The sequence below is a fragment of the Balaenoptera acutorostrata genome, chromosome 11 (assembly GCF_949987535.1).
Source record: "Balaenoptera acutorostrata chromosome 11, mBalAcu1.1, whole genome shotgun sequence".
NCBI classification, from domain to species: domain Eukaryota; kingdom Metazoa; phylum Chordata; class Mammalia; order Artiodactyla; family Balaenopteridae; genus Balaenoptera; species Balaenoptera acutorostrata.
In genome coordinates this window covers 79,364,946-79,386,484 of record NC_080074.1, presented here as the reverse complement: position 1 = coordinate 79,386,484, position 21,539 = coordinate 79,364,946, and the positions used below count along the sequence as shown (strand labels likewise).

Sequence of the window (21,539 nt, the reverse complement as noted above, 5' to 3'; positions counted from 1 at the left end):
GAATAACCTATAGTGTTCACAGTTGCTTTAAGTATATGTACCTGATCCCATACCGATGTGGCTGGATAATATTTTGAGATATTTATTTATTTATTTATTTTTTAATCCTTCATTTTCCCCTTTCTATTCTATCCATTTAAGCTGACAGAAAGTTCCGTGTGTCAGTGCCTGGGGGAAGTCAGAGAGGAATGCAGAATAAGTCTGGAATTTTTGTGGCTTTTATTTCCAAAAGTCAAAAACCTAGAGACAGGCTAAAGTTTGAGGAAATAAGCTTGGAGAAAGTGACAGGATTCTCCTTGTTAAGGAGGGCCCTCACCCTGGGCGGGAGAGCCTGGGTTGTTGGCCCTGTTTGCAAGAGGAGCTATGCCTGGCCTCAAGGAGATGGTCCTGATGTACCTCAGGCCTGGGGTTCCTGGCCTCACCAAAGATGCCTCTGCTCCATTTGAGACAGGGTAGTGCCTCAGCACTAACTGGAGGCCTCAGAGAACTGCCGTGGGCTTGACCAACAAAGATGGCTAGAGTGATCAGAATAGGTTGGAGATTATTATTTCCAGGGACTCATGAAGGATGATCAAATTTTGATGAAAACCTGGAAGGGGAAAGAAAGGAGCCCAATGATGATGGAGAAGCAATTTTCCACCATTCTAGTTGTTAAGGACTCAGAAGTTTGTTCATTCACTTAACAAATTTTTATTAAAAGTATTCAATGAATCAGGCACTGTTCTAATGGCGCAGACACATTCATGAACCAAAGAAAAATCCCAGCCCTAGTGGAGATGAAATTGCTTATGAAGTTATGTTTCGCTGAGTGGTCCTATTCTTCATCAACTTCCTTTTTCTGACCCAGGGTCCTTTTCCACCCCTAGGCCTTGGAGCAGAGAGAGGGAATGACTCCAAGGTTATTGTTCCAGGAACATGCAAGTTAGGATGGGGCTATGGGAGAGAAGCATTGTGGAGAATATGACAAAAGAAGGACACCCCTTGTGGAAGAGTGATGTAGAATTAAAGGGATCCTGGGCCAAAGAATTCAAACTGTTCTTCCCCTTTCGATCTGCAGTTATGTCTTCCTTCACAATTGCAGCATTGAATTTTTTTCCTAAAATAACTCTTTCCCCAACACCTTCTTTTCTGCTCTGAGTTTGGTGCAGTCCACACCAACATTTTGTTTCACAGGATCATGCTTCAGGGGTTATTGGCAAGCCACGGGAGCTACTTATTTGTTTGACAATGTGATGGGCAAAGTGAGCTTGTCTCCTAGAAACAAGAATCTTGGAGACACCAGTTTTGATTGTATTTTGAAAAGCTTAGTGCAAAAAGAAAATGTCTTCAGGCAAGATAATTTTGGAATTTTCCTATTTCTCAATTTACCTTAGTAATTTTCTGGTCTCTTTGACATAGTGTACAAATGAGGCAATCAACTCATCATTGTCTTTCCATCATGGCCAACTGAATTTATGTCTCCATGAGAGAAGAAGTAATACAATAAGCAATCAGTCTATGTTTTGTAGAGCATTTCCATTTTGATTCAATCTATTTTTGTATTTTTCTTTTTAGTGTCTTCCGTATAGGCTTTATGTGCCTCTGTGTAAGCACTATGGCCAATTATCGAATGAGAAGCAAGTCTGGAAACATCTTCTAACTATTCTATAATGAGAACAAATACCTTACATTTACTTGTCTCAAACAGAAAAGTCAAACATCACTTCCTTTATCCTCAGAACAACAAGAAAACGTGGTTCTGATTTGTGGTACAAAGGACTAGGAGTCATAGAACTGGGTAGTTGTCTCAGCTCAGCCTCCACTAGCTGTACTCCTTAGATAAGCCACTTAACACTATAGGCCTTAGTGTTCTCATTTTACAGATAAAAGGGCTAGAGTAGGTTATCTCTAAAATCCCATCCAGCTCTAAAATTCTAAGATGCCTGTTTGCTATTAGATTAGTCAAAGTTCTCGTTTATTGTTTCTTAACTTTATCTTCATTATTTAAGCTGTCATGCTAGAGAGGACGTCAAAAGTGTGTTCATCTATCTCCTCCCCTATTGATTTACTTACGTAGTAGAAGCAAGTTTAAGTCAATGTCTACATGGCTGTAATTAGAGTCAAATTGTTTTATGATAACATTTGAAAAATGAAGATTTAGAAAGTGGAAATTCACCAATGAAACATGGATCATATTTGCAGAAATGTTTAGTTTTAGTCCATAGTGATCTCATTCAGAGCTGTCCATGGGTGAGAAACCAAACTGGAAGGGTGTCACTAACAGAGAAGACAAATGAGAATGACTCCTCTATATGCTCAGAGCTATTTTTTCTGAAACCAGAGGAAATCTTAGGTGCCCATGCCCCTCTTCATTATGCATTTTATGAAACTTTTCTCCAAGCATGGAGTTTAAGGAAGATTTAAGGTAGCGGAAATCAGGGACACTTTTGTTGGTGTCAGATTGTGACCAAATACATACACTAATTGAGACACCTTCCCTATGAACTCCTAATATCATTTTATACTACACACTTGAGAATGCATCCTGTAAGTAGGTGACCATAAGCCCTGGTTTAGAGGCCTCTTGTCTCAGCCTAATTCTTTCTCTTTCTCTCTCTTTCTTATTGAAGTACAATTGACCTACAACACTGTGTTAGTTCCTGGTGCACAACATAGTGATTTGATATGTCTATACATTTCAAAATTATCACCACAATAAGTCTAGTTACCATACAAAGTTATTACAACATTATTGACTATATTCCTCACACTGTACATTTCATCCCTGTGACTCATTTATTTTGTAACTGGAATTTTGCACCTCTTAATTTCCCTCACCTATTTCACTCATCCCCCACTCCCCTCTCCTCTGCCAACTACTTGTTTGTTTTCTGTATGTGAGTCTGTTTCTGTTTGTTATATTTGTTCCCTTGTTTTTTAGATTCCACATAAAAGTGAAATCATATGGTATTTGTCTTTGTCTGATTTATTTCACTTAGCATAATACCTTCTAGGTCCATCCATGTTGTTGCAAATGGCAAGATTTTGTTCTTTTTTAAGATTCCATCATACACACACACACACACACACATTTCACAGTTTCTTTATCCATTCATCTATCAATGTGTACTTAGGTTGCTTCCAAATGTTGACTATTGTAAATAGTGCTGCAATGAACATAGGGGTGGGTATATCTTTTTGAATTACTGTTTTTCTTTTATTTGGAAAAATACCCAGGAGTGGAATTCTTGGATCAGATGGTAGTACAATTTTTAATTTTTTCAGGAACTTCCATGCTGTTTTCCGTAGTGGTTGCACCAACTTACTTTCCCACCAACAGTGTACAAGTGTTCCTTTTTCTCCACATCCTCATCAACACTTGTTATTTCTTGTCTTTTGGATAATACCCATTCTGACAGATGTGAGGTGATATCTCCTGTGGTTTTGTTTTGCATTTCCCTGATGATTAGTGATGTTGAGCATCTTTTCATGTGTTTACTGGCCATCTGTATGTTTTCTTTGAAAAAATGTCTCTTCATGTCCTTTTCCCATTTTTTTTAAATTTTTTTTAAATTAATTAATTAATTTATTTATTTTTGGCTGTGTTGGGTCTTCATTTCTGTGCGAGGGCTTTCTCTAGTTGTGGCAAGTGGGGGACACTCTTCATCGCGGTGTACAGGCCTCTCACTGTCGCGGCCTCTCTTGCTGTGGAGCTCAGGCTCCAGATGTGCAGGCTCAGTAATTGTGGCCCACGGGCCCAGTTGCTCCGCAGCATGTGGGATCTTCCCAGACCAGGGCTTGAACCCGTGTCCTCCGCATTAGCAGGCAGATTCTCAACCACTGCGCCACCAGGGAAGCCCCCTTTTCCCATTTTTTAATCAAGTTTTTTTTTTAATGTTGAATTGTATAATTTTGGATATTAACCTCTTATCAGATATATGGTTTGCAAATATCTTCTCCCATTTAGTAGGCAGCCTTTTTATTTTGTTGGTAGTTTCCTTTACTGTGCAAAAGCTTTTTAGCTTGATTTAGTCCCATTTGTTTATTTGTGCTTTTGTTTCCCTTGCCTGAGGAGACATTTCCAAAAAATCATCACCAAGATCAATGTCAGGGAGCTTACAGCCTATGTTTTCTTCCAGGAGTTTTATGGTTTCAGGTTTTACATTAAGTCTTTAATCCACTTTAAGTGTGTTTTTCTGCATGGTGGGAGAGAGTAGTCAATTTGATTCTTTTGCATGTAGCTGTCCAGTTTTCCCAACCCCATTTATTGAAGAAGCTGTCTTTTCTGCATTGTATTTTCTTGCCTCCTTTGATGTAGGTTAATTGCCAGTCTAAGTGTGGGTTCATTTCTGGGCTCTCTATTCTTTTCCATTGATCTATGTGTCTGTTTTTGTGCCAGTATCATACTGTTTTGATTACTGTAGCTTTGTAGAATAGTTTGAAGTCAAGGAGCATGATACCTCCAGCTTTGTTCTTCTTTCTCTATATTGTTTTGACTATTGGGGGTCTTTTGTGTTTCCATACAAATTTCAGGATTATTTGTTCTAGTTCTGTGAAAAATGTCATTGGTATTTTGATAAGAATGTCATTGAATCTGTAGATTGCCTTGAGTAGTAGGGTCATTTTAACTATATTAATTATTCCAAATCCATGAGCACAGTCTATCTTTCTATTTCTTTGTGTCATCTTCAATTTCTTTTCTCAATGTCTTATATGATTTATTCCTAAGTATTTTATTCTTTTCAATGCAATTATAACTGGGATTGTTTTGTAAATGAGTCTTTCTGTACTTCCTGGACATGGATGTCTGTTTCCTTTCCCAGGTTAAGTAAGTTTCCAGCTAATATTTCTTAAAGTAAGTTATCTGCCCCTTTTTCTCTTCTCCTTCTGGGACCCTTACAATGTGAATATTAGTGTGCTTGGTGTTGTCCCAGAGGTCTCTTAAACTGTCCTTATTTAAAAAAAAAAAAATTTTTATTTTTTCTCATCAGCTTGGATGAGTTCCACAACTCTGTCTTCCAGTTTGCTGATCTGTTCCTCTGTATCATCTAATCAACTATCATCTAATCTTTTTTCAAATTATTCCCTCTGTGCTGGGTCTTGAGTGTGTGAGAATTTCATGTGAGATTTTGCATGTGCCCTTTAAGAGTGGAGTCTCTGATAGCACAGGGAACTCTACTCAGTACTCTGTAATGGCCTATGTGGGAAAAGAATCTAAAAAAAAAGGAAAAAGAGAGAGAGTGGATATATGTGTATGTGCAACTGATTCACTTTGCTGTACACCTGAAACTAACACAACATTGTAAATCAACTATACTCCAATAAAAATTAAAAAAAAAAAAAAGAATGGAGTCTCTGTTTTCTATAGCCCTCCAGCTCTCCTCTATGTAGCCCCCCCCACCACCCTCTGGCCTTCAAAGCCAGCTTTCCCAGGGGGCTCATCCTCCTGGTGCAAAATCCCCAGGCTGGGGAGCCTGATATGGAGTCTGGACCCCTCTAACCTTAGGGAGAACATATGCACTTGTGATTATCCTCTCCTTTGTAAGTCAGTTACCCTGGGGGTGTGGGTCTTAACTATACCATGTCTCTGCCCTTCCTACCTGTCTTGTTGTGGTTCCTTCTTTATGTGTTTAGTTGTGGAAATTTGTTCCTGCTTGTCTTTAGGTTGTTCTCATTGATACTTGCTCTGTAAATAGTTGTAATTTTGGTGTGCCCATGGGAGGAGGTCTTCCTACTTTGCCATCTTGGCCATCTCAGAATAATTCTTAATATGGCCCTTTTACTCTCAAAAGTGTGCTGTTTTGACAATAAATTATATGGTATTTCTATCTAAAGTTTCTACCCTGGAAAACCAGTTAATCCAAATTTTTTTTATTAGTTAGGAGTTTTTAATATATTTTTTGGAGGATTCTTGGATATGAATTTATTCTCCATATTAATATGAGTTTTTAATAGTCAAAATGGTAGGGTGAATGGGCATACAGAACTGGAACATTGAGGTGAGTCCTACAATACTGAAATGGCAACATGTATAAAGAATAATGAGGGAGAGAGGGGCAAGATGGCGGAAGAGTAAGACGCGGAGATCACCTTCCTTCCCACAGATACAGTAGAAGTACATCTACACGTGGAACTGCTCCTGCAGAACACCCACTGAACGCTGGCAGAAGACGTCAGACCTCCCAAAAGGCAAGAGACTCCCCACGTACTTGGGTAGGGCAAAAGAAAAAAGAAATAACAGAGACAAAAGAATAGGGACGGGACCTGCACCAGTGGGAGGGAGCTGTGAAGGAGGAAAGGTTTCCACACACTAGGAAGCCCCTTTGTGGGCAGAGACTGTGGGTGGCAGAGGGGGGAAACTTCGGAGCCACGGAGGAGAGCGCAGCCACAGGGGTGCGGAGGGCAAAGCGGAGAGATTCCCGCACGAAGGATCGGTGCTGAGTGGCACTCACCAGCCCGAGAGGCTTGTCTCCTCAGCTGCCGGGGCGGGCGGGGGCTGGGAGCTGAGGCTCGGGCTTCCATGCTAGCCGGGAGGGAGTCCGGGAAAAAGTCTGCAGCTGCCAAAGAGACTTTTTCTTGCCTCTTTGTTTTGCAGCGCGCAAGGAGAGGGGATTCAGAGCGCCGCCTAAACGAACTCCAGAGACGGGCGTGAGCTGCGGCTATCAGCGTGGACTCCAGAGGCAGGCGCCAGCCGCGGCTATCAGCTCAGATCCCACAGCAACAGGGGCGCAGAGGGAAAAACGGAGAGATTCCCACACAGAAGGTCGGTGCCGAGCAGCGCTCACCAGCCCGAGAGGCTTGTCTGCTCACCCGCCGGGGCGGGCGGGGGCTGGGAGCTGAGGCTCGGGCTTTGGTGCTAGCCGGGAGGGAGTCCGGGAAGAAGTCTGCAGCTGCCGAAGAGGCAAGAGACATTTTCTTGCCTCTTTGTTTCATGGCGCGCAAGGAGAGGGGATTCAGAGCGCCGCCTAAACGAGCTCCAGAGACAGGCGCGAGCCTCGGCGATCAGCGCGGGCCCCAGAGATGGGCGCGAGCCGCGGCTATCAGCGCGGATCCCAGAGGCGGGCGCGAGCCGCGGCTAACAGCGCGGACCCCAGAGACAGGTGTGAGCCGCAGTTATCAGCGCGGACACCAGACATGGGCGGGAGATGCTAAGGCTGCTGCTGCCGCCACCAAGAAGCCTGTGTGTGAGCACAGGTCACTCTCCACACCGCCCCTCCTGGGAGCCTGTGCAGCTCGCCACTGCCAGGGTCCTGTGATCCAGGGACAACTTCGCTGGGTGAACGCACGGCGCGCCTCAGGTTGCTGCAACGTCACGCTGGCCTCTGCTGCCGCAGGCTCGCCCCGCCTCCTCCGTACCACTCCCTCCCCCCGGCCTGAGTGAGCCAGAGCCCCCGAAGCAGCTGCTCCTTTAACCCCGTCCTGTCTGGGTGGGGAACAGACGCCCTCAGGTGACCTACACGCAGAGGCGGGTCCAAATCCAAAGCTGAACTCCGGGAGCTGTACGAACAAAGAAGAGAAAGGGAAGTCTCTCCCAGCAGCCTCAGAAGCAGCGGATTGAAGCTCCACAAACAACTTGATGTACCTGCATCTGTTGAATACCTGAATAGACAACGAATCATCCCAAATTCAAGAGGTGGACTTTGGGAGCAGAATATATTAATTTTTCCCCCTTTCCTTTTTTTGTGAGTGTATATGTGTATGCTTCTGGGTGAGATTTTGTCTGTATAGCTTTGCTTTCACCATTAGTCCTAGGGTTAGGTATGTCCGTGTTTTTGTTTTTGTTTTTGTTTTTTTAAATCAAAAAAAAATTTTTTCCCTAATAAATGTTTTCTTAATAATTTTTTCCTTATTTTCTATTTTTTGAAATTAAAAAAAATTTTTAATAAGTTTTTTCATATTTTTTATTTTAAAAACATTTTTTCTTAATAAATTTTTTTCTTAATAATTTTTTTCTTATTTTTTACTACAAAAAAATAATAAATCTATTTTTAAAAATTAAAAAAATAATTTATTTCTGAATACATTTATTCTTAATAATTTTTTTCTTATTTTTTATTATAATAGCTTTATTTTATTTTATTTTATCCACTTTCTTTCTTTCTATTTTTTTCTCCCTTTTAGTCTGAGCCGTGTGGACAAAAGGCTCTTGGTGCTCCAGCAAGGCATCCGAGCTGTGCCTCTGAGGTGGGAGAGCCAACTTCAGGACACTGGTCCACAAGAGACCTTCCAGCTCCACGTAACACCAAACGGTGAAAATCTCTCAGAGATCTCCATCTCAACATCAAGACCCAGCTTCACTCAACGACCAGCAAGCTACAGTGCTGGACACCCTATGCCAAACAACTAGCAAGACAGGAACACAGCCCCATCCATTAGCAGAGAGGCTGCCTAAAATCATAATAAGGCCACAGACACCCCAAAACACACCACCAGACGTGGACGTGCCCACCCGAAAGACAAGATCCAACCTCATCCACCAGAACACAGGCACTAGTCCCCTCCACCAGGAAGCCTACACAACACACTGAACCAACCTTAGCCACTGGGGACAGATACCAAAACAACGGGAACTATGAACCTGCAGCCTGTGAAAAGGAGACCCCAAACACAGTAAGATAAGCAAAATGAGAAGACAAAAAACCACACAGCAGGTGAAGGAGCAGGGTGAAAACACACCAGACCTAACAAATGAAGAGGAAATAGGCAGTCTACCTGAAAAAGAATTCAGAATAATGATAGTAAAGATGATCCAAAATCTTGGAAATAGAATAGACAAAATGCAAGAAACATTTAACAAGGATGTAGAAGAACTAAAGAGGAACCAAGCAATGATGAAAAACACAATAAATGAAATTAAAAATACTCTAGACGGGATCAATAGCAGAATAACTGAGGCAGAAGAACGGATAAGTGACCTGGAAGATAAAATAGTGGAAATAACTACTGCAGACCAGAATAAAGAAAAAAGAATGAAAAGAACTGAGGACAGTCTCAGAGACCTCTGGGACAACATTAAATGCACCAACATTCGAATTATAGGGGTCCCAGAAGAAGAAGAGAAAAAGAAAGGGACTGAGAAAATATTTGAAGAGATTATAGTTGAAAACTTCCCTAATATGGGAAAGGAAATAGTTAATCAAGTCCTGGAAGCACAGAGAGTCCCATACAGGATAAATCCAAGGAAAAACACGCCAAGACACATATTAATCAAACTATCAAAAATTAAATATAAAGAAAACATATTAAAAGCAGCAAGGGAAAAACAACAAATAACACACAAGGGAATCCCCATAAGGTTAACAGCTGATCTTTCAGCAGAAACTCTGCAAGCCAGAAGGGAGTGGCAGGATATCCTTAAAGTGATGAAGGAGAAAAACCTACAACCAAGGTTACTCTACCCAGCAAGGATCTCATTCAGATTTGATGGAGAAATAAAAACCTTTACAGACAAGCAAAAGCTGAGAGAGTTCAGCACCACCAAACCAGCTTTACAACAAATGCTAAAGGAACTTCTCTAGGCAAGAAACACAAGAGAAGGAAAACACCTACAATAACAAACATAAACTATTTAAGAAAATGGAAATAGGAACATACATATCGATAATTACTTTAAATATAAATGGATTAAATGCTCCCACCAAAAGACACAGACTGGCTGAATGGATACAAAAGCAAGACCCATATATATGCTGTCTACAAGAGACCCACTTCAGACCTAGAGACACATACAGACTGAAAGTGAGGGGATGGAAATAGATATTCCGTGCAAATGGAAATCAAAAGAAAGCTGGAGTAGCAATTCTCATATCAGACAAAATAGACTTTAAAGACTATTCCAAGAGACATAGAAGGACACTATATAATGATCAAGGGATCGATCCAAGAGGAAGGTATAACAATTGTAAATATTTATGCACCCAACATAGGAGCACCTCAGTACATAAGGCAAATACTAACAGCCATAAAAGGGGACATCGACAGCAACACAATCATAGTAGGGGACTTTAACACCCCACTTTCACCAATGGACAGATCATCCAAAATGAAAATAAATAAGGAAACACAAGCTTTAAATGATACATTAAACAAGATGGACTTAATTGATATTTATAGGACATTCCACCCAAAAACAACAGAATACACATTTTTCTCAAGTGCTCATGGAACATTCTCCAGGATAGATCATATCTTGGATCACAAATCAAACCTTGGTAAATTTAAGAAAATTGAAATCGTATCGAGTATCTTTTCCGACCACAACGCTATGAGACTAGATATCAATTACGGGAAAAGGTCTGTAAAAAATACAAACACATGGAGGCTACACAATACACTACTTAATAACGAAGTGATCACTGAAGAAATCAAAGGGGAAATCAAAAAATACCTAGAAACAAATGACAATGGAGACACAACGACCCAAAACCTATGGGATGCAGCAAAAGCAGTGCTAAGAGGGAAGTTTATAGCAATACAAGCCTACCTCAAGAAACAGGAAACATCTCGAATAAACAACCTAACCTTGCACCTAAAGCAATTAGAGAAAGAAGAGCAAAAAACCCCCAAAGCTAGCAGAAGGAAAGAAATCATAAAGATCAGATCAGAAATAAATGAAAAAGAAATGAAGGAAACAATAGCAAAAATCAATGAAAGTAAAAGCTGGTTCTTCGAGAAGATAAACAAAATTGATAAACCATTAGCCAGACTCATCAAGAGAAAAAGGGAGAAGACTCAAATCAATAGAATTAGAAATGAAAAAGGAGAAGTAACCACTGACACTGCAGAAATACAAATGATCATGAGCGATTACTACAAGCAACTCTATGCCAATAAAATGGACAACCTGGAAGAAATGGACAGATTCTTAGAAATGCACAACCTGCCGAGACTGAACCAGGAAGAAATAGAAAATATGATCACACCAATCACAAGCACTGAAATGGAAACTGTGATTAAAAACCTTCCAACAAACAAAAGCCCAGGACCAGATGGCTTCACAGGCGAATTCTATCAAACATTTAGAGAAGAGCTAACACCTATCCTTCTCAAACTCTTCCAAAATATTGCAGAGGGAAGAACACTCCCAAACTCATTCTATGAGGCCACCATCACCCTGATACCAAAACCAGACAAAGATGTCACAAAGAAAGAAAACTACAGGCCAATATCACTGATGAACATAGATGCAAAAATCCTCAACAAAATACTAGCAAACAGAATCCAACAGCACATTAAAAGGATTATACACCATGATCAAGTGGGGTTTATTCCAGGAATTCAAGGATTCTTCAATATACGCAAATCAATCAACGTGATACATCATATTAACAAATTGAAGGAGAAAAACCATATGACCATCTCAATAGATGCAGAGAAAGCTTTCGACAAAATTCAACACCCATTTATGATAAAAACCCTACAGAAAGTAGGCATAGAGGGAACTTTCCTCAACATAATAAAGGCCATATATGACAAACCCACAGCCAACATTGTCCTCAATGGTGAAAAACTGAAACCATTTCCACTAAGATCAGGAACAAGACAAGGTTGCCCACTCTCACTACTATTATTCAACATAGTTTTGGAAGTGTTAGCCACAGCAATCAGAGAAGAAAAAGAAATAAAAGGAATCCAAATCAGAAAAGAAGAAGTAAAGCTGTCACTGTTTGCAGATGACATGATAGTATACATAGAGAATCCTAAAACTGGCACCAGAAAACTACTAGAGCTAATCAATGAATTTGGTAAAGTAGCAGGATACAAAATTAATGCACAGAAATCTCTTGCATTTCTATACACTAATGATGAAAAATCTGAAAGTGAAATTAAGAAAACACTCCCATTTACCCTTGCAACAAAAAGAATAAAATATCTAGGAATAAACCTACCTAGGGAGACAAAAGACCTGCAGAAAATTATAGGACACTGATGAAAGAAATTAAAGATGATACAAATAGATGGAGAGATATACCATGTTCTTGGATTGGAAGAATCCACATTGTGAAAAGGACTCTACTTCCCAAAGCAATCTACAGATTCAATGCAATCCCTATCAAAGTACCACTGGCATTTTTCACAGAACTAGAATAAAAAATTTCACAATTTGTATGGAGACACAAAAGACCCCGAATAGCCAAAGCAATCTTGAGAATGAAAAATGGAGCTGGAGGAATCAGGCTCCCTGACTTCAGACTATACTACAAAGCTACAGTAATCAAAACAGTATGGTACTGGCACAAAAACAGAAATATAGATCAATGGAACAGGATAGAAAGCCCAGAGATAAACCCACGCACATATGGTCACCTTATCTTTGATAAAGGAGGCAAGCATATACAGTGGAGAAAAGACAGCCTCTTCAATAAGTGGTGCTGGGAAAACTGGACAGATACATGTAAAAGTATGAAATTAGAACACTCCCTGACACCATGCACAAAAATAAACTCAAAATGGATTAAAGACCTAAGTGTAAGGCCAGACACTATCAAACTCTTAGAGGAAAACATAGGCAGAACACTCTATGACATACATCACAGCAAGATTCTTTTTGACCCAGCTCCCAGAGAAATGGAAATAAGAACACAAATAAACAAATGGGACCTAATGAAACTTAAAAGCTTTTGCACAGCAAAGGAAACCATAAACAAGACCAAAAGACAACCCTCAGAATGGGAGAAAATATTTGCAAATGAAGCAACTGACAAAGGATTAATCTCCAAGATTTACAAGCAGCTCATGCAGCTCAATAACAAAAAAATGAACAACCCAATCCAAAAATTGGCAGAAGACCTAAATAGACATTTCTCCAAAGAAGATATACAGATTGCCAACAAACACATGAACGGATTCTCAACCTCACTAATCATTAGAGAAACGAAAATCAAAAGTACAATGAGGTATCACCTCACACCGGTCAGAATGACCATCATCAAAAAATCTACAACAATAAATACTGGAGAGGGTGAGGCAAAAAGGGAACCCCCTTGCACTTTTGGTGGGAATGTAAATTGATACAGTGGAGAACTGTATGGAGGTTCCTTAAAAAACTACAAATAGAACTACCATACGACCCAGCAATCCCACTACTGGGCATATACCCTGAGAAAACCATAATTCAAAAAGAGACATGTACCACAATATTCATTGCAACACTATTTCCAATAGCCAGGACATGGAAGCAACCGAAGTGTCCATCGACAGATGAATGGGGAAAGAATATGTGGTACATATATACAATGGAATATTACTCCGCCATAAAAAGGAATGAAACTGAGTTATTTGTAGTGAGGTGGATGGACCTAGAGACTGTCATACAGAGTGAAGTAAGTCAGAAAGAGAAAAACAGAAAGTAGGCATAGAGGGAACTTTCCTCAACATAATAAAGGCCATATATGACAAACCTACAGACAACATCATCCTCAGTGGTGAAAAACTGAAACCATTTCCACTAAGATCAGGAACAAGACAAGGTTGCCCACTCTCACCATTATTATTCAATATAGTTTTGGAAGTTTTAGCCACAGCAATCAGAGAAGAAAAAGAAATCCAAATCGGAAAAGAAGTAAAGCTGTCACTGTTTGCAGATGACATGATACTATACATAGAGAATCCTAAAGATGCTACCAGAAAACTCCTAGAGCTAATCAATGAATTTGGTAAAGTAGCAGGATACAAAATTAATGCACAGAAATCTCTTGCATTCCTATACACTAATGATGAAAAATCTGAAAGCGAAATTAAGAAAACACTCCCATTTACCACTGCAACAAAAAGAATAAAATATCTAGGAATATACCTACCTAATGAGACAAGAGACCTGTATGTAGAAAATTGTAAGACACTGATGAAAGAAATTAAAGATGATACAAATAGATGGAGAGATATACCATGTTCTTGGATTGGAAGAATCCACATTGTGAAAATGACTCTACTACCCAAAGCAATCTACAGATTCAATGCAATCCCTATCAAACTACCACTGGCATTTTTCACAGAACTAGAACAAAAAATTTCACAATTTGTATGGAAACACAAAAGACCCCGAATAGCCAAAGCAATCTTGAGAATGAAAAATGGAGCTGGAGGAATCAGGCTCCCTGACTTCAGACTATACTACAAAGCTACAGTAATCAAAACAGTATGGTACTGGCACAAAAACAGAAATATAGATCAATGGAACAGGATAGAAAGCCCAGAGATAAACCCACACACATATGGTCACCTTATCCCTTGTCTTTTGATTATGGTCATTCTAACAGCCATGAGGTGACATCTCATACTGATTTTTTTTTTCTTTTTTTTAAACCAGCTCCCCTCAAGACAGTTCTTTTTTTTTTTTTTTTTTTTTTGGCTGCCTTGGGTCTTTGTTGCTGTGCATGGGCTTTCTCTAGCTGTGGTGAGCGGGGGCTTCTCTTCGTTGTGGAGTGCAGGCTTCTCATTGCAGTGACTCCTCTTGTTGTGGAGCATGGCCTCTAGGTGCGTGGGCTTTAGTAGTTGCAGCACATGGGCTCAGTAGTTGTGGCACATTAGCCTTAGAGTGCACGGGCTTCAGTAGTTGCGGCACATGGGCTCAGTAGTTGAGGCATGCAGGCTCTAGGGTGCATGGGTTTCAGTAGTTATAGCATGCAGGCTCAGTAGTTGTGGCTCTTGGGCTTTAGAGTGCAGGCTCCGTAGTTGTGGCGTACGGAGTTATTTACTTTGCAGCATGTAGGATCTTCCTGTACCAGGGCTCGAACCCATGTCCCCTGCACTGGCAGATGGATTCTTAACCACTGTGCCAACAGGGAAGTCCCCTGATTTCTTTTTCTTCCAGTTTTATTGAAGTATAATTGACATACAGCACTGTATAAGTTTAAGGAATACAGAATAATAATTTGATTTACATATATCATGAAGTGATTATCATAATAAGTTTACTGAACATCCATCATCTCATATAGGTAGAAAATTAAAGAAATAATAGAAAAAAATTTTTTTTATTCTTGTGATGAGAACTGAGGATTTATTCTCTTAACAACTTTCTTATTTGACATACAGAAATGTTAATTACATTTATCATGTTATAAATGATATCCCTAGTACTTATTTATCTTGTATCTGGAAGTTTGTACATTTTGACCACCTTCCTCCAATTCCCCCTCCTCCCACCCCCCCGCCACTGGTAACTACAAATCTGATCTCTTTTTCTATGTTTGTCTGTTTGTTTTTGAATTATAATTGACCTACAACATTATGTTAGTTCCTGATACACAACATAGTGATTCAGTAATTCTATACATTTCAAAGTGATCACCAGAATAAGTCTGGTTACAGTGTCACCAAAGATATTATATAGTTATTGCCTATATTCCCCACACTGTACATTTCATACCCATGACTCATTTCCTGTGCAGCTGGAAGTTTGTACCTCTTCATCTCACTCACTTATTTCTATCATTCTCCCTACCCTCATTCCCTCTGGCAAACACCCGTTTGTTCTCTGTTATCTATGACTCTATTTCTGTTTTGTTATGTTTGTTCATTGTCTTATTTTTTTATTGAGATATAGTTGACTTATAAGTTTCAGGGATACAACATAGTGATTCACAATTTTGAAAGATTATACTCTATTTATCGTTATCATAAAATATTGGCTATAAACCCTGTGCTGTACAATATATCCTTGTAGTTTATTTATTTTATACATAATAGTTTGTACCTCTTAATCCCCTACCTCCATTTTGCCCCTCCCCCCTACCCTTCCCCACTGGTAACCACAAAAGTTTTCTCTATATCTGTGCATCTGTTTCTTTGTTGTTATATTCACTAGTTAGTTTTATTTTTTAGATTCCAAATATAAATGATAACATACAGTATTTTTCTTTCTCTGTCTGACTTATTTCAGTGAAATAATACCCTCCAAGCCCAACCATGTTGCTGCAAATGACAAAATTTCATTCTTTTTAGTGGCTGAGTAGTATTCCATTCTATGTATATATCACATCTTCTTTATCCATTCATCTGTTGATGAACACTTAGATTGCTTCCATATCTTGGGAACTGTAAATAATGCTGCTATGAACATTGGGGTGCAAGTATCCTTTCGAATTAGCGTTTTCTTTTTTTTTTCAGACATATACTCAGTATATATGGTAGTTCTAGTTTTAGTTTATTCAGGAACTGCCATACTGTTTTCCACAGTGGCTGCACCAATTTACATTCCCACCAACAGTGTACGCTGTTCCCTTTTCTCCACATCCTTGCCAACATTTGTTATTTGTGTTCTTTTTGATGATAGCCATTCTAACAGGTGTGAATAATATCTCGTTGTGGTTTTAATTTGCATTTCTCTGATGATTACCAATGTTGAGCATCTTTTCATGTGTTTATTGGCCATCTGTATGTTTTCTTTGGAAAAATGTCTATTCATGTCCTTTTCCCATTTTTAATCAGTTTGTTTGTTTTTTTGATGTTGAGTACTAATTATCCTGATTATAATAACTAACACAAATTTCTACAAAAGTGATAAATACCCATCATATGTAAAAAATACTGTTTCATGTACTTTTATTACCAGCCTAATCCCAATGATAATATTCCTTCACACAGGCCAAGAAATAATCATTTCAAACTGACATTGGATCACCATCCAAACCCTTAAATTAACGCTTAGCTTCAAAGTAGATTACTTCTCAATAATATTTGTACCAGTAGCATTGTTTATTACATGAGCTATCATAGAATTCTCAATATGATACATACATTTAGATCCGTACTTTAATCAATTCTTCAAATACCTACTCCTCTTCCTCATTACCATACTAATCTTTGTTACTGCCAACAATCTCTTCCAGCTTTTCACTGGGTGAGAGGGAGTTGGAATCATATCTTTCCTACTCATCGGGTGATGATATGGATGAACAGACGCAAGCACAGCTGCCCTCCAAGCAATCTTATATAACTGCATCGGGGTTATCAGATTCATTATATCAATAGCATGATTTCTATCCAACTCAAACGCATGAGACCTACAGCAAAGTTTTATACTCAACCTACTCTTTAAACCTCCCCCTTACAGGACTTGTATTAGCCGCAGACGGAAAATCAGCTCAATTTGGACTTCACCCCTGACTCCCCTCAGCAATAGAATGTCCCACGACCGTATCAGCCCTACTCCACTCAAGCACAATAGTCGTAGCAGGGGTCTTCCTACTTATCTGATTTTACCCCCTAACAGAAAACAATAAACTTATTCAAACAATAACGTTATGCCTAGGAACCCTTACCACTCTATTCACAGCTATATGCGCTCTCACCCAAAATGATATTTAAAAAATTATTGCTTTCTCTACCTCAAGCCAATTAGGCCTAATGATGGTAACAATCAGCATCAACCAGCCCTAGCTAACCTTCTTGCATATTTGCACACATGCTTTCTTTAAAGCCACACTATTCATGTGCTCTGGATCTATTATCCACAGCTTAAACAACGAACAAGATATTCGAAAAATAGGAGGCCTATTCAAGACCTTACTTACCTTTTACTGCAACAGCCCTTATCATTGGGTGCCTAGCACTGACAGGAATGCCTTTCCTCACAGGTTTTTATTCTAAAGACCTGATCATCGAAACCGCCAACACGTCTTATACCAACGCCTGAGCCCTATTAATAACTCTGCCACCTCCCTCACAGCCATCTTATAGCACTCACATTATCTTCTTCGCACTACTGGGACAACCCCGCTTCTCCTCCTCAGCTCCTATCAATGAAAACAACCCCCTCCTAATTAACTCTATCAAACGCCTACTAATCGGAATTATCTTTGCTGGATTCATCATCTCCAACAACATTCCCCCAACAACCATCCCCCTAATAACCATTCCTCTGCACTTAAAACTAACTGCTCTTATAGTAACAACTCTGGGCTTCGTGCTAGCACTCGAAATTAACCTCAACACACAAAACTTAAAATATACCTACCCCTCAAACTCCTTTAAATTCTCTACTCTCCTAGGATATTTCCCCACCATTATATACCACCTACCCCCTTATCTAAACTTATTAATGAGCCAAAAATTAGCATCCTCTCTTCTAGATTTAATCAGATTAGAAACTATCTTACCAAAACCCACATCCCTCATTCAACTAAAATCCTCCACACTAATCTCAAACCAAAAAGGCCTTATTAAACTATACTTCCTATCATTTCTCATCACCCTCACCCTTAGCATACTCTTATTTAATTACCCCAAGTAATCTCCATAATAACCACAACACCAATAAACAATGACCAACCAGTAACAATCACTAACCAAGTACCATAACTATATAAGGCCACAATCCCTATAGCCTTCTCACTTAAAAAACCAGAATCACCGGTATCATAAATAACTCAGTCCCCCAACCCATTGAATTTAAACACAATTTCCACCTCCTCATCCTTCAAAATATAAAATACCATTAAAAACTCTACTATTAACCCCAAAAGAACTGCCCCCAAGACAACCTTATTAGAAACTCAAACCTCAGGATACTGCTCAGTGGCTATAGCTGTTGTATAACCAAACACAACTAACATTCCCCCTAAATAAATCAAAAACACTATCAGACCTAAAAGTGAGCCACCAAAATTCAACACAATTCCACACCCAACACCACCACTCACAATCAACCCTAAACCCCCATAAATAGGTGAAGGTTTTGAAGAAACCCCCACAGAACTAATCACAAAAATAATACTTAAAATAAATACAATGTATGTCATTGTTATTCTCACATGGACTCCAACCATGACCAATGACATGAAAAATCATCATTGTCACTCAACTATAAGAAAACCAATGACCAACATTCGAAAAAACCACCCGCTGATGAAGATCATCAACAACACATTCATTGACCTCCCAACCCTGTCAAACATCTCGTCACGATGAAACTTTGGTTCTTTACTAGGCATCTGCCTGATCCCACAAATTCTGAAAGGCCTATTCCTAGTGATACACTACACACCAGACACAACAACTGCCTTCTCATCAGTAACACACATCTGCTGAGACGTCAACTATGGATGAATTTTTCGATATATACATGCAAACGGAGCTTCCATAGACTCTACCTGCCTCTACACTCACGTAGGACGTGGCCTGTACTATGGGTCCTACACCTTTCAAGAAACATGAAACATTAGAATCATCCTACTACTTACAGTCATATCTACCGCATTCATAGGTTACGTACTACCTTGAGGACAAATATTCTGAGGCGCAACAGTCATCACAAACCTACTCTCAGCAATCCCATATATCGGCACCACCCTTGTCGAATGAATTTGAGGTGGCTTTTCTGTAGGCAAAGCAACACTCACATGATTCTTTGCCTTCCACTTCATTCTCCCTTTCATCATCACAGTGCTAGCAGCCGTCCACCTACTATTTCTTCATGAAACAGGATCCAACAACCCCACAGGAATCTCATCCAACACAGACAAAATCCCATTCCACCCCTATTACACAAACAAAGATATCCTAGGCGCCCTACTACTAATTCTAGCCTCACTAATACTAGCCCTATTCTCACCCGACTTACTAGGAGACCCTGACAGCTACACCCCAGCAAACCCACTCAATACTCCACTGCATATCAAGCCAGAATGATACTTTCTATTCACGTATGCAATCCTACGATCAATCCTCAACAAACTAGGAGGAGTCTTAGCCCTATTACTCTCAGTCGTAACCCTGGCATTCATTCCAATACTCCACACATACAAACAGCGAAGCATGATATTCCAACCTTTCAGCCAACTCTTATTTTGAATGTCAGTAGCAGACTTACTAACACTAACATGAATCGGAGGACAACCGGTAGAACATCCATACATCATTATCGGACAACTTGCATCTATTTTATACTTTCTTTTAATCCTAGTGTTAATACCAGTAACTAGTATCATTGAAAACAAATTTCTAAAATGAAGAGTTGTAGTATAACACAATACCCTGGTCTTGTAAACCAGAAAAGGAGAACGACACACCTCCCTAAGACTCAAGGAAGAAGCCCTAAACTTCACCACCAGCACCCAAAGCTGAAATTCTATATAAACTATTCCCTGAAATATATTATAAGACATTCATAAAACTACAGTACCATGTCAGTACTAAAACAACCCATTTTATCACATATATGTCATGTATTTTGTGCATGTCTGCACTGTCACATCAATAAATACATGCGTTCCATACATACGTATATAAATTGTATGTATAACCGTGCATTACATTATTCACCACATGCCTAATAAGCATGTACATTAAATCATTGATATTGCATCGTACATATAATTTATTGGTCGTACATAATACATTAGGTTAAATCAATCTCGACCAATGTACCTGTAATCCTGTCCATTGGACCACGAGCTTGATCACCAGGCTGCATGAAACCATCAACCCTGCCGAGTGGGTTGATGTTCCTCTTCTCACTCCGAACCCATAACTTGTGGGGGTTTCTATTGGCGAACTTTATCAAACATCTGGTTCTTACTTCAGGGCCATCTCACCTAAAATCGCCCACTCTTTCCCCTTAAATAAGACATCTCGATGGACTAATGACTAATCAGCCCATGCTCACACATAACTGTGGTTTCATGCATTTGGTATTTTTTAATTTTGGCGGGGATGCTTGGACTCAGCTATGACCTTAAAAGGTCTTAACACAGTCAAGCAAATTGTAGCTGGACTTAATTAAAATTATTTACTAGCATGAACAACCTTCATTGTGCAATTCAATGGTCGCAGGACATAGCACTCCATTCTCCCCCCGATTTAAAATATTTACCTATCAGAATAAATTAACCTTTAACCCCCCCATCATACCAATGAGCTACTTAGATATTCACCACCCATATAGACAGAAAAATAGATTCGCCAGCCATTTTATCAAAAATTTAATACTAAATCTGACATAAACCACTCAACACAACCATACAAACACCACCTATATATAACAAGTTAATGTAGCTTAAACACTTCTTAAAGCAAGACACTGAAAATGTCTAGATGGGCTCACTGTCCCCATGAACATAAAGGTTTGGTCCCAGCCTTTCTATTAGTTTTTAATAGAATTACACATGCAAGTGTACGCACTTCCGTGAGAATGCCCTCTAAATCACTGAGATTAAAAGGAGCAGGTAACAAGCATGCCGCACCAGCAGCTCACAACACCTTGCTCAATCACACCCCCACGGGAGACAACAGTGATAAGAATTAAGCCATAAACGAAAGTTTGACTAAGTCATATTAATCAGGGTTGGTAAATTTCGTGCCAGCCACTGCGGCCATACGATTGACCCGAATTAATAGAATTATGGCGTAAAGCATGTTAAAGAATTATACAAGATAAAGTTAGAGCTTAATTAAGCTGTAAAAAGCCATAATTAAAGTAAAAATAAACTATGAAAGTGACTTTAACATATCCTGATCACACGATAGCTAAGACCCAAACTGGGATTAGATACCCCACTATGCTTAGCCCTAAACCCAAATAATCATAAGAACTAGACTATTCGCCAGAGTACTACTAG

The 21,539-nt window shown here is 39.5% G+C and overlaps 2 pseudogenes; both read left to right on the top strand.

Annotated features, from left to right (window-relative positions):
- Positions 1-363: 363 nt before the first annotated feature.
- LOC130709288 (NADH-ubiquinone oxidoreductase chain 5-like) lies at positions 364-18,214 on the top strand (annotated as a pseudogene).
- Positions 18,215-18,798: 584 nt separating this feature from the next.
- Positions 18,799-19,932, top strand: LOC130709263 (cytochrome b-like; annotated as a pseudogene).
- The last annotated feature ends 1,607 nt before the right edge of the window (positions 19,933-21,539 follow it).